Below are 14,034 nucleotides of genomic sequence, written 5' to 3'. Positions count from 1 at the left end.
GCCAGCCCTGGCTCCTCGTGGCCCCCAAGCCCCCTCCCCCGCGACGGCCGGCCGGCGGGAAGCACGCTCTGCCCGGCATCCCTCCGCAGGGTTGCATGCTTGCCTTTGCTCTCCCGCAACTCTTTGAACACGTTACACCTAACGTGCTCTCCCGTTGCTACCACAAAACCCACGGACACACAGCAACATCCAGTAGCTGATGGCCACAGCGCGGCTGTCCCGTAGCTGATCTGACGGCTTGTACTCCGTCTAACGAGGTTTGCTACCTCTCGGGCAAGTGCCACAGTCTCTCCAATTGCCTAGGTTCCCATTTTTACCATCCAGTCATCTCCTACCAGAAGACCCACACACGCCCCCCACAACAGAAGACAGCGTATCTCCGGTCAAGAGAAGCAATAACGCTCAGAAAGCTTTCTTGGGTAGTGCTGTCCTGATCGTGAATAAGACCTCTTGGAGAAAACAAACGACTGTTCTGCAGCAGTCGCCACACAGCTCTGCAGCAGGAACCACTGCGTCACCAACGCAGACCATTGCTAGGCCAAGGAACTGCAGGATAGGCAGTTCTGAAGTTCATAGTTCTCCCCCGCTTGCTTGGATTATGACACGATCCAAATTCCTCAAGAAAGTAAAAGTAACTTGCAAATACAAATTATATTTGCATAGTATGAAAATATATATATTATCACCCAGCACTACCAATTTACCAGAACACATGGTACAACAGAAATTTTCCAGATTATTAAAAAGAGAGCAGATTAGCAGCAAGGCTCACCATAATGCCAGTCAGCACCTGCTAGTTACATCAAAAGATAAGCAACTGATTTTTTTTTTTTTGTGTAAGACCAATGCTTTCACATCAGAAGACCTAACAGGTTAGTAGGTTTCATTTTGATATTTTTAAATAAGACAGCTTGGCATTCCACAGAGAGATATGTATTGATGAATCAAGAAGGAAAACCACATGCTGAGAGAATAAATAGCAGTAGGAAAAGAAAATTAGCCTATCTTATTGTGCAGGGGAACGTACATTAGGAATAAATAGAGGTCTGAGTAAGTAAAAATAGATTGTGGCATAAGTTGTTCGTTATTTAAAGACATGCATTTATTATTCATACCCACAGTATAAATCCATTGTGAATAAAAGTTCAGTTACTTACATGAAACATCAGCTTTTTGCTTTTTTTCTTTTAAAGATTAATATTTTAGTCATGGTTTGGCTTTATTTTTAGCAATCCAGGAAAGTAATTACTGCCCCACCCTGACCAGAAAAAAAGCAATGAATCACTTGCTTTGTGAGACAAAGCAGAGACATAATCTGAGACAGACAACCGCACACAAACTCCTCTGCATTAACGTTCAGGCTTCTGCAGCAACAGCCTCTGCCTGCCGGTGTTTTTCACTCTCACTCTCCCTCTCCCTATTCCTCACTCGTATAACCATGCCTTATTTCTCGCAGCGCATCTGCTAAAGCTCGGAGCGCCGAGAAAGGCACGCCTTCAGGCCTGCAATAGCAAGCCATCTAAACTATTCTGGGCCTTTCTTCGTAGCGCTCTCCTCATACCATTCAGTGCACACACCGCCTGTGCAGGTGCGCTCACTCTAAATGGGCCGGTTTTCCATTGAAACTAAGCAGCTCCCATTTTTTCTGCCACTTGCAGTTTAACTGTTACCACTTTGTGTGAATACGGCCATGTGTACGCCTAACTGACATCACAGAGTCACATGTTTTACTTGTGCCACTTGGAAAAAAAAAAACCCACACAACACTACGTAAGTTTACTACAAGAACATGACATTTGAACAGAAGTTCTGCTTATCCACATATTATAATCACAGTTACTTAAGTAATGTATGTGACCAACAAAAAGAGAGTGAGCGGCTACGGTGCGTATCAGTGTCCATTAAACAGCTTAGGTAAGTTTATGTTCGATACTAACACGAGCCTGAAGTGATTGCCTGCTCTCCCCTCCGGACGCAGACCTTCAAGTGGAAGATCCGGTGGAGAAGAAACCTTAGTGAAAGTCAAGCAATGAACAACTAAGTAAATTAGGACTCCTCATTCTGAAACAAGTTGACCTAAGGGGTAGAGCAGAGATTGTGAAAGTATAACCAGCAGGGAAAGGGTGGAAAATAGTTGAAGCTAGCAGGAAACAAGTTCAGAACAAGCAAAGCAAAGGGTTTTTTTTCCACCAAAGGAGTGCCATTCAGTGGAATTACCTGCCGCAAGAAGTTAAATGTTTATATGGGCTCCAGGGGAAAATGGACAGGTTTGTGGAAGAGAAATCCAGCAAGGATTACTAATTAGTAATCCATTCAACCATTACATATGGCCTCTTTGGAGTCAGAAAATCCCTGAGCTGCAAACGGAGGTATCATTTAAGCTTACCCTGTTCTTACGCTCTTTTTTTTAGGCACGCGTTGCCTAAATCATTGCCTAATTCACTGTCTCAGAGGCAGGAATATTAGGCTAGCTACACCTTTTGTTCGATACCATACAGCTGCCCCTATGCAAACCAGGCATCTGGAAAGCCGTAAGAGGGCAACCAGAAGAGGCCCGTACCGCCAGGATCCTTTAGACTGACAGACTTAACACCTTTTAATTTTTTTCCCCAAGCAGTTTTAAGTAGCCTTCTTTCAGTTTAGCTTAAACAATTAGGAGGAAGTTTAACTTAAGCCAGATTCTAAGATACGCTTAAAACAACAGGTCCGCACAGAAGCCAACACAATTAAATCATCTGATACAGATACATATGCAGATAATCCCTTAGCTCAGAGGAACACCAACAAATATTAGCCTGCGATTTTAGAGCTGAGAAGGCAAACAGAAAGCAAATTTGAGAAAACCAACAAGGGAACCAATTTGTTTGCAGGCCCTACGAAGGCTAACGGAGACACAGATCACCTCACAGCTACATAGCTAACAAAAGCTGATGGCCCATAGCTCTACAGCCAAAGCAAACTAAAAATCCAATCCTTGTTGTTACGGCCTGTGGAGACATTGCACACTCTTCTGGTACACGTTCAATGCTAAAGCACCCTATTCCCAAATAAACAGTAAAAGGCATGTGGAAAGAGTTCTGTTAAAGAGCAAAGATAAACTGAAATGAAAACCAACCCACGCAGAAGAGCCTGTACTTATTCCTTCTTCTGGATTTATCTTTGGTTGAGCGTAAATTCTTTTCCTTCATTTTTCTTTCTGTGGCAGTTTCCATTGCCTCAGGATACTTTTTTTTTTATCCTCAGTAGCTCAAGGAATAAGCAACTTTTTAACAAAGCTAACTACTACCTGATAGATCTACAAACCATCAGGTTTCCTGACACCCTGAAATAAATAAATTAATAGGCTTCATTCCGTGGAGGAGATACCTCCAGGAAAGGGAGGGGCAATCAAGTAATCAAATGCTGATTTGTAAGCAAAACACAACCATTCATGCAACACTCACTGGGAAACTGAAAGAGAGATGCCCAGTGTTCCTAACTCACTTACGTGGAGCAATAGGTTTGAGTGAGTGGTGCAACAATTCTCACCTGAAGTAAATACGAGAACGACCACTCATTTCTGCTGCCTTATTGACATTGCTGCTCATGGTGCAGACTGTAGCAGTTACTGTGTCAGATGGATGCAGGACACTTAGTTTTAGAGGTTACAAATTTTTCAATTATCTCAAGTTTTTCATAAGAAGTTGAATAAGGATTACATGCCTCAGAAAACTCAGTGCATTTTACACCAAAAAAATGACATCACAGAGCAACAGGCCTCCAAGACTTTACTCGCCTAGCTGAAAACAATTTGGTTGCCTCCACGAAACTGATTGATTGCTTCTCTCATTGCAAAGCTTGAGCCGGTGAGGGACACAGGTGCACAGGATGCTGAACAATGTTTTTATGGACATGTCTCACACTGAAGCCACTCCAGGGTTAAGCCTAAATTCTGTAAATAACGCCACGAAGGTGAGGGGGGAACGAAGCAAAGCTGAGCCATGGAGGAGGAGGAACACCCGGAGGGCTGCGCCCAAGCCGTTGCAAGTTATGATGTTACTGTGTTCAGAAGTGCTAACAGGGGGCTTGGGGAGGGGGAACGGACAACAGTGCCCCCAACCAAATCCTTCCCTGAGAAAAAAATGTGCTTCCCTGGCATCACAACCTTTTACATTATTTATAGGGTGTCCTTATTATGCTCAGAGTATTCTGATGATGGTCCTTACTGTAAACCGCTCTGGATGCGCAGCTCCAAACCTGAAAGCATCTCTACAGTAACAGCACATGTTGTTGGCCATTTGATTTTTGAGGGACTAAGTTTTCTTCTTCAACAAATAAACAATGTAAAAATCTTAATAATATTTGCTGTCATTCCCACCTGCACTTCAATCAATTTCTCCCTGAAGGTACGTCTTTCTTAAGGTCACCTCTCTTTCTGGGGTGCCTGTTTGTAGCAGGCTTTACAATCAGAGCAAGTGACGGGAGGCCATTTGCAATAGTCGAGCTGCAGCGGTTTCAGCTGCTGTAACCTGAGCTCCTGCCCCAAATGACCTCGGACTTCGAGGAAGCTGCAGCCGGGGACAGGCTGGCTGAGGTCTGACACGGGTGGGTGCCTTGGCTCCCGGAGGCCGTCCCCTCTGGGTAGGTAAGGCAGGTTGACTCAGGCTAGGGCCACACTGTGGGACGTGAGTCTTTAAACAAAGGGCAGATTTCTGGAAGGAGACGTGTTGGGGGTGGGCAGGTGGTGCTGAGCGACAGGACGAGGCTGAGCTGGTCAGCCGGGCCCCGCACCGTGCTGCGGCGGTCGCTTTTAGGTTCTGAGTGCACCGTTCGGCTGCAGTGGGTGGATGCGATGCCAAGTGACCCCTGAGCGAGCGCGGGACCAGCCATCGCCCACCCTTAAAAAGGGTGCTGGGGCCTCACTCGGATCCTATGGGCACATGGGAATAAAGTGCCTGCTGTACATGTCCGCTCTGTTCGTCAGCCCCCGCAGTCAAGACACTTCGCTGAACAATTAATTCCCTGGCTGCTGCCTTTCGGGAGCACAGGCAGTGGAGGGCAGGCTTTCCCGGCTGGCTGAGCATGGCCAGGTCGGGTTGTAGGAGGGAAACTGAGCTATAGACGCTGAGATAGAGCCCGGAGTTTCACAAATGGAGAGGGAGGAGACAGAATTTCTGCATGGAGGGAGGGAAAAAAAAAGGGGGGGGGGCGGTGGTTTCTGGACCATTTGTAACAGCAAACTGACATCCTGTATTACAGCGAGTGCTCGTCGGTAGCTCCCGCACCACCCGGCAGCACATCCCATGGGGAAACAGACAACATAGGTGGAGTTGACCTAAAACCGATTGATCTGTGAACAGCTAGAGTTTCACCGGAGCAATCTGACACAGCTGGTTATCTGGGAGGAGAGGCTTATCTTGATAGGACAAACCTGTTTTAAAACCTACAAGAAGCGATTTATCTACAGATCTCTTTTGACAGCTCTCATGCTAACAAATACAAAAGTAGTGAATGAATTACCTTTTCCACCTCCGTGATTTCCTTGGAAAACTGTGTAGACAACACCCTCACGTGGCATGGGCATGTGCAAAGTGAGCAACCTTCGCCAACGTACAAGAATTTTCCAGTCCTTCAAGGGTTTACATTTTCGTCTGAATATAAGATATTAGGACACAAAAAAAAAGACCCGCGGGGTAATCTACTCTCTCTCTACGGCAGATTTTTCCTCTTTTCACAGAAATTTGACTATGTATATGTACGATCATGTTCTAGTTAGTTGCCAGGTGCTCAGTGCAGGTCTCAGTGCAGCAGAGCTGATGATAGTGATTCTTATAATTAGGTTTGCCTAACAACCCCCAGTAAAATGTCACATTTCAGTAATACATTATTTCATTGACTCCTTTTTATTTACTAAGAGTGGAGGTTCTAGTCCAGAAATTTGTGTCAGCGTGAATGTTTTTTCAAAAGTTTTGATGAAAATGTTCAGTGCTTTATAAGGGAAAAATGCTCTTTACCCAATTGAAATAGTTCTCATAGTGGTTTAATTGAGAAGGCTCTGTGCTTTTCATGTTGAAACAGGTATTTCAGACATCGCATGGAAGGGCTGCCCTTTTGCTGTCTAGTAAAACTCACCCATTCAATCTATAAACTTCAGAAGGACGTTCCATAGTACTATTTGGCAACTGATTTCTCCAAAGGGTGTGTTGATGGAGCATGCTTAATCTCTGCACTTAATGAAATTGGTCTAAGCCTTCTCCCAGGAGCAGCTGTGCACACTTCATCCCAGAGCTGAAGAAGTGGGATGAGATTTCTTAGATGATTTTAACTCGGTATTGTAAACCTCACGGTGATTCTGAGCAGAACAGCAAGTCCCTACAGGTAACCATTCAGAACCCCAAATGCCTCCTATGCTGAGGAGCAAAGAACAGGAGAGCGTATAGAAACAAAAGGCAAGACAGACAGTAAGTACTAACACAAGGGGATGATGAACCGTGACAGGTACCAGGGCAAAGGTGGCTGTTGACGAGAACGAAGAAATCGGGGCTTTACTGCAGATTTACCTGCAGCAATTAATTTCACTTCTCTTTAAGACTCTTTGCCCTTCTGCAAAAAGGGAGTAATGATATTGACCTCTTTTGTAGAGCCCAGCACAGGGTGAACGTTGAAAAAAAATTGTCCTGCTTTCCAACCGTTACGTAACTACAACTGTTTTTTTTTTAGTCACATTGAAAAACTTGCACACCCAGGTGTAAAACTAACAGGGCATGTAATAGAAAGACAGATAAGAGATTGCTTAAAACTACACAGGCAAAAATCCTCCACGTTCCAAGGTGACGAGATAGGTACAAGAAATGTGGCCTATCCCAGCCTAAAGAGGCAATATTATTTGTACATAACCAAACCACAGGGAGAAATCATGCACAGTTCTAAATAAAACTAAACAACTTCTTAGCCGTCCCCTTTTCTTTCTGTTTGGAAGGAAGATGTGTCTAGGCATACCTGTTCCATACCCTGAGAACGCATTCACCACGTTCTTAGAATTCAGGCACTTAAAAAATTCCTCCTACGCTATGGTTTGGAGAGACGTTTGTCTGGCACTGCTGCGTATTTGTTTTAAAATGTATTCCTAGTGTTTATAACACAAATGCTGAACAATTTCTAGAATAATGAAGTGTTGAGATAAATTTTAGATCACCCAAGAGTTCAAGCATAGCAGAGGATGGACATACAGACATGCTGCTTTATTAGAGCCACGAAGAGCTCCATCTCTCTGAGCTGGGAGTAGAGAGAAGTGGTGGTGTTCCTGTGGTGGTAAGCTAACAGGGATAATCTGGACAGTCATAAGCACGCGACACATGAAGGCTGATCCTTGGATCCTGTCACTGTCCCTCCACATTTTCACAGCAGATTCCATTATAGTAAAACAATAAATAAAACAAGGGTAACATCTTAAAGGTTTTTACCAAAATAGAGGACCCCCACCTTTTACACCTGATGCTTTGGTTTAAACATGCGCATGACTACTTTGGGTTAAATATTCACAAGCATAAAGTCAAAATTGACATTTACTCAGCATATGCTTCACATAGGCTTTGCCCAAGCACCCAGAAAAAGCAATTTTGCCGTCTAAGTGGCTATGATCGAAGAGCAGAAAGCTTAGTACATTGTAAGATTAAAAAAGGGCAAATTTTGCAAATTTGTATTTTCATGGAGGAACAGGAAGAAATACTTTTTATATGGGTGCCTGTATATAAATATGTTTTCAAAACTAGCCTAGAGAGTATGCATTGACCTAGGAAAAATATCAAGAACTATTCTAATGACCACAATGTTATTGTTCATGTGGCCTAGGAGGCTAAGTGGGCATTAACTTTGTTTCAAAAAGTTATCTTGCATTAGCTAGATATATCACACGTGACGTAAAACTAAGTATGAGCAATCATTGCTAAAAATGACTGGCTTTCAGATACAGTGTGATGTGGAGACTTGAAAAGCCTGTGTTGGGGAAAATGGGCGGTATGTGTTCGCAGGCAGGCTCACAGGTGCAGGCTGTGGAAAAATGCGGTGTCACTCGCTTCGTCACTGTCAGTTACAACCGGAACCAAAGATAAATCTTCAGAACAAAGACCTGCAAGTAATGACCCGCCAAATATGTATTTCTTATAAATAACGTCACTGATGACTGGCAACCAAGCAGACCTCTGTCACTTGATGGGTATTCACAGCAGGACACAGGCCAACAGTTCAATTAACCCAGCAACCGATTAAGGAAGTCATAAACATTAAGAGGCTAGCTGGGACTTATATAGAGAAATAGCACATGGTTCATTGATCATAAGGAGTGATCACAAGAAAGAGTCCTTTCAGAGAGACAAGTGAGCCTTTGCTCCATTTTTGTCACGTAGAGATAAATTTTCTAGAAGGATGTTTTCAGACCCAGGAGGAAAGTCTCTAGTCTTTCACGTAACTCACACGATTCAAGCAGAAAATAGAACCTTAAGAAATAGAATATAACACAGACCTACAATTCAATTCAATATATTTTAATAGACATTTAAACTCCACATTTCCAGCTGCATTTTGATTAAAACTTAGGTACACACTACATATTTTAAGTTTATGCAGGCAGTAAAAGAATTTGCCTTGAATCAAGTTGAATATTTTTACTGAAATAACTTGCCACATTCTAGAAAATTATTGGAATGTATTTTAAACCATATTGTTTTATACTGGTTGTCTACAAATGTATTATCAAGGTGAACGTCAACAGCTTAGTAATGCTTCCTAAGTGACACTGAAGTTGGAGTATCACGGTCCTCCACTATGTCCAGGGTTCTCCGTGTGTGACTCCACACACTTTTGTCTGACAGGAACCATGAAATGTTTCTGACGCTTCAGTTACCAGATATCTGACTTAGCGCATTTCAGAAGTTTACAAACCCAGCAGCTTTCCTTTCTGTTGTGTATTTGCACTAAATCTGGCTCCTCATGTGTCTTTTGTTTTCAGTCCCGTGTGCCAAACTGCTTTAAGTTACCCCACCCCAGGTATCCCTGTGGAAAGGATTAAAAAAAATTCTCTTATTTTACTTCAACACTTCCATTCTTCTTGAAGGCAGCCTTGGAGATTCAACCAAGCCAGACTAATTATAGTTCTGAGTCAGGCTTGAACTGTGGTGCTTGCTTTATCAGTACAGACTCTCTCTATTTCCCCTGGTAATAGGGATAAAATTTAAGGTTCTTTTATGAATGAAATAGAAAGCTACTAATTAGAATAACCTAGATATATGGCTACAAATGGGATATATTCATTTCCTCAGAGATTAAAAAAAAGATTATGCTGTACCAAGGTTGCAAATAACAGCAGCAATAGAGATTCAGCTATGCAGGAAGTCTCACAGTTGGTGTTTGCAACCCTGCGTTTCCAGTGTTATTAAATCAGTCGGTACCTAAAAGTCATCCTTCAATACGTTAGGTTCATCCACCGAGGTTAGATATTCATCGGAGAAAGCTGTAATGAGACCAGGAGATAATAATGTAAGATTTATTATACACTACACTAAAAAAGAAGTTACAGAATGACAAAGATTTGAGATGCTTGTACGTGGAGATCTCTCTTCTGCTTGGCCACAGGAAATTGGTCCATCAAGCAGCAGCCTAACATGCCTCAGCTTGATGACATCAACATCATCCAGGGTTATGCCATCACTGAAAATTCACCCAGCAGCAGTAAACAGAAACATCTACACTTTGGAAATGTGAACTCCATCCAAGAAGTTCGTGGGTTTTTCAAACTCTTTTAAGCCAGGAAGGGCAGAATAATCTACCCTTTGACAAACAAACCCTGTGAAATCCAAGCTTTTTGATAGTATCTCGGTTTGGGACAAAGCAGTAACAAAACCCAAAACAAAAATCCTAAAGACGACTCTTGCATTAATAAAACTGCAGTTTCAGGCTGTACACCCACCAACACAGTCCAGGACGACTGATTCAGTGATACGATGGACTTCTGAACTTTGTGCCATTATATGGCTGTTAACATTTGTTCAGTACTACAGCGTAAGATTAACTGCACTAAGTGCCAAATACGGCATGGGTCATATTGTGTACAACTTCACCCCATCCTGGGGGAATCTCAGCCGAGCTGTGGTCCTTCCCGTGAGGGATACATTCTGTCTCCAGGCTTTCATGCTTCCAGAAGCATTTTCAATATACTCAGCAGCTTTCTTCTGACACAGGCTGCAGTTAAAGTAGTGTGAAGTGATGCTGTGGATGCTTCCTGATGCATCTGCCTCCCTGCCTTTTCTCTGCAGTATACGATATGCCAATCAATATCAGCCTTGCCTTCCCCATGCTTCGATGACTGGCACTGCCAGCAGCTCTTGAGGTTTTTGTGAGCTGGCTTATGCAGACTGTTAGATGTGTGGGACCAAGAACAACTGCGTACATGTTGTTTTTCTCTTTTTTTTTGTAGTTTTGCTCAGCTGTTCATTGCAGGCACAAACAGGCAGTTTTACTAGCAGCATGTTTATTTTCTTTGACTGCAGTTCTGATTTCTTACTGCTCCGAGAATTTATATATAGGAGACTATGATTTGAAGATACTTTAGCTGTTTTAAATAAGCTGAGAAGCCAGATGCAGTATAATAGGTTTGTCTGATTAAGCCCATCGCAATCTTCAGCGTGCCTGGGACTACTTCTGTGCTTTCATTTTCCAGGAGGATGAATTTCAAACGTGCTTCAAAAATCCTCTGAACTGGATACAGATGTTCTAGTGACAAAAGCCAGCGCTCAGTAATCTTAATGCACAAGCATACTTCTTTTGGCAGGATCCTGGCACTCCAGCTGTTACTCCCATCTGCTGGCCGGCTGCTTTCCATTAATCACTTCTGGCAGAAGGAAAGGCCTTCCAAAAATCTTTCACCTTTGGCCTATACTCAAGCAGCAAAAAGGATGTTGCAGCATATAAGGCTTGTGCCAGAAGGGATCTTCAGCCTAACGGAGAGCATGGTTCTGAGGTTTTTGCCATGAGATTCCCCACAGGTCCGTCCTGGAAGACTCGGCAGCCTTGTCAGCCACACCACATCTTCGGTTTCTATATCTAAATAGGGTGTTAGTCCCTGGTTACCCTGCCTGTGTTTGAGGCTAGCTGACAAGTTAGTTCATGCCTAGCAGAGATCTGGCAAGACAGCATCACAGGGATGATGATTAGAAGACAGATAATGCAGCACAAGCTTTTTAAGACTTCTGTGGTTGAGGGGGAAAAAAGGAGGAAAGGGAATCAAGAAAATATGGATGTGAATCGAAGTCAACTTCAGCCCTTTCTTCCCTGCATTCGGGAACATTAATGTACAGAAATCCTTAGACAAAACTGAATTCCTCTTAGTGACCTAAAGAGGAGAAAACTTTTCAAGAACACTACATTTCACTCAACATTAAGATTACATGTTTAAGAAAGTCAGCGCACTCGATTAAGGAACCCAAACTACCTTTATTCTGCTTCTGATAAATGCCCTCAGAAACACTGATGAGCTTATTTGTCTGTCAGTGCACTCTCATTAAGCTCCCTCATTTCTTACCAAGGGAGGTAAGAAAGCCTCCTTCCTAAGCCAGCATCTTTCTTACCTGTCTCAGGATGAATTCTCACAGTTCTTCCACTGTTGGATTGGAGTTTGGGATACCAGGGATCTGCATCCCAACCACCTACTGCCTCGGGATCCAACTGGGTTTGAATTCCCACATCTTATACTTCTAGAGACTGGGGACAAGTGCTTCCTCTTAAGAGCTGAAACAATGAATGATATTGAAAATATATATATGCATTTTGTCTCATGTGGGGAATTTCTTAAGATCAAGTTAGAGAGCTAAGCCAGTTTCCTTAGGGTTCCTTAGTCTTTGCGCAACTCTGGGTGTAAACTCTTCCTGCATCTGATGTGGTAGCATTTATTAGTATTGAATTAGTTGTCACTGGACTTTGAACACCCAGATGGGATGTGAATACATACACCAGGTAGCCAAAGGTAAGCCCAGGCTACTGTCTTCTCATGGATAATGTGCTCACCACACCACGTGCTGGCAGGGAAGATCCTGTGACTTCCTTTCGTGCTTCAGTGATCGGGGCTATACTACCATTCCTTGCCAGTTCCCCCACGCCGCAGGAAAAGTGGAGGGGGGATTCGTGCATATAAATAGTATGTGGAAAATCAAGGACAAATCAATAGCCATCAGATGATATAGTCTACATCCCCACTGAAAAGCCAAAATGAAAATGACACAAGTTGTGAACCATCCATCAACCACACCAGCCAGCGCAGGTTTGAATTTAACTCAGATGCATTTGGACATAGTAGGGCTAATGCCCAAGTAGGAGCATGACTATGGATTTACCTGCTGGCGTACCTCTGCCTTGTGGGCAACTATTCCTGGAATAAAATAAGTTAATTCTGGCATATAAACCCCAACCCGCTCCTGGTCAGTGTGCACACCACATCAGCGGGAGCAGCGCTGCCGTAACTCAGTTATGCCATCGCACCAGCCCGTCCCCGCTTTGACAACCTGAGTCTGAAGCAGCACTGGGACAGAGATGGCACCCGAGTGGTCTTTCATGCTGCCAGCTGGCCAGAAGCAGACACCAGCCTTCTGCTAAAGCTCTGGTTTTCCATTACTGCAACCCACAGCTTGGAGAAACAGCCTGATTCAGAGAAAACCAGGACAACTAAGCAGAAGACCACCTTTGTGAAGGAGTCTTCTCAGGAACGGCCAGAGGCCTTCAGCAAGGCCTATGTTTAGCAGAGCCCATTGCAAACCACTCTCCCTCTTCCTCTGCTGTCTCCTCTTGCTTATTTAATGCAGCCTGTGACAGAGCGAACACTTTTCTAGGTATTTCCAGCCTCATGATTGGCGGCTTGCCATTGTCACACGAGGGGCTGTTATGCCCCTCAGCGTTAGCGAAGGGGACTATTTTTAGTAGGCAGGACAGAAACGGAGGTAGAGCCTTCGGCTGAGTACACCACAACCCTTTGTTACTCACAGATCGAGTCACTTTTTGGCACTCATTAAAGCATTTGGCTAACAAACTGTTTGCTTTCCCCTTCAGAAACACCAGCGTCAGCAAGCAGTTCCCCCTGTAATACAGTGGAGTACGTACGTACGTAATACAGTGAGGAGCAGGAGAGCACACCTTGGAGGGTCATTCAGGGTTAACTGAGGTGACAACCCCCGGAGTCAAGTTAGTATCTCGCAAGAGAAAAGGCAGAGCTTGCTAAAAACACCGAAACCTACCGAGAAGCAAAGTAAGGGCTGCAAGAATTTAGGCCTAATTTGGGCATCGACTACAATTTAATTTGGCTGGAGCCCGACCTGGTGCAAAATAACATTTACGGTTTTACAGAAGCTGGAGCTAGTGCTTTATGTTTTTATTGCCTTCTCTCTCCATAGCTTTGGCTCTTGTTTCTAGGTCAAACTGTCATTTCGTGCAAACAATTCAAGCGTGCCTCCGAAGGCCTCTTGGAGCACAGCGCCGCCGTGCCCCTGCTCCTCAGGCAGGACCTACCCTTCCCTGCTTCCCGCCGCAACACGAAGCACAGCGCGTCCTTACCTTGCAGCACAGGAGGATGAGGAGAACATCACTCACCTTATTTCTGGCAGAAGCATGCACAAAATAGTTTTTGTGCTGTGTAGCAGTTTTGTGCACGTGTAAACAATAGCCATATCAAGTTATTGTTCTGTACGTATTCAATATTACGAGCCTCCCCCCAATGTTAAAAAACAACCGAGGAATCTTTTAGAAAGTCCCATTAGGATACAGAAGTCTCCTTAGCTTTGCCAAAAAAAACCCCTAACATCATGAAATAATTTGAATCCAAAAACTAAGCTCTGGAGGGGGGCTTTGTGGTGTGACTGTAACGAAGTCACAAAAGCCAGCAAAATTGCGGGTTACAGTTTTATCAGCCCCTTTCAATGCTTCCATTTGTACACCAGAGAGATTAGCAGACACAGTCGCCTCTTGAGTATTTTTTGGCAATCCCCCGAGCTTCATTCTCCACTCTCCTTCACAGTA

This window comes from Pygoscelis adeliae, unplaced genomic scaffold (genome assembly GCF_000699105.1).
Source record: "Pygoscelis adeliae isolate BGI_AS28 unplaced genomic scaffold, ASM69910v1 Scaffold244, whole genome shotgun sequence".
NCBI lineage: Eukaryota > Metazoa > Chordata > Aves > Sphenisciformes > Spheniscidae > Pygoscelis > Pygoscelis adeliae.
The sequence above is the reverse complement of the archived record's forward strand: the minus strand, read 5'-3'. Positions refer to the sequence as shown.